Genomic DNA, 238 nt, shown 5'->3' on the forward strand with positions numbered 1-238 from the left:
GGAGAGGTTGTGGAGAAAGGGGAACCCTCTTACACTGTTGGTGGGAATGCAAATTGGTAACAGCCACTTTGGAGAACTGTGTGGAGGTGCCTCAGAAAATTAAAAAATAGAGCTACCCTATGACCCAGCAATTGCACTCCTGGGTATTTACCCCAAAGACACAGATGTAGTGAAAAGAAGAGCCACATGCACCCCAATGTTCATAACAGCAATGTCCACAATAGCCAAACTATGGAAA

Source organism: Leptonychotes weddellii, chromosome 14, assembly GCF_054177405.1.
Source record: "Leptonychotes weddellii isolate Sample4059 chromosome 14, ASM5417740v2, whole genome shotgun sequence".
NCBI classification, from domain to species: domain Eukaryota; kingdom Metazoa; phylum Chordata; class Mammalia; order Carnivora; family Phocidae; genus Leptonychotes; species Leptonychotes weddellii.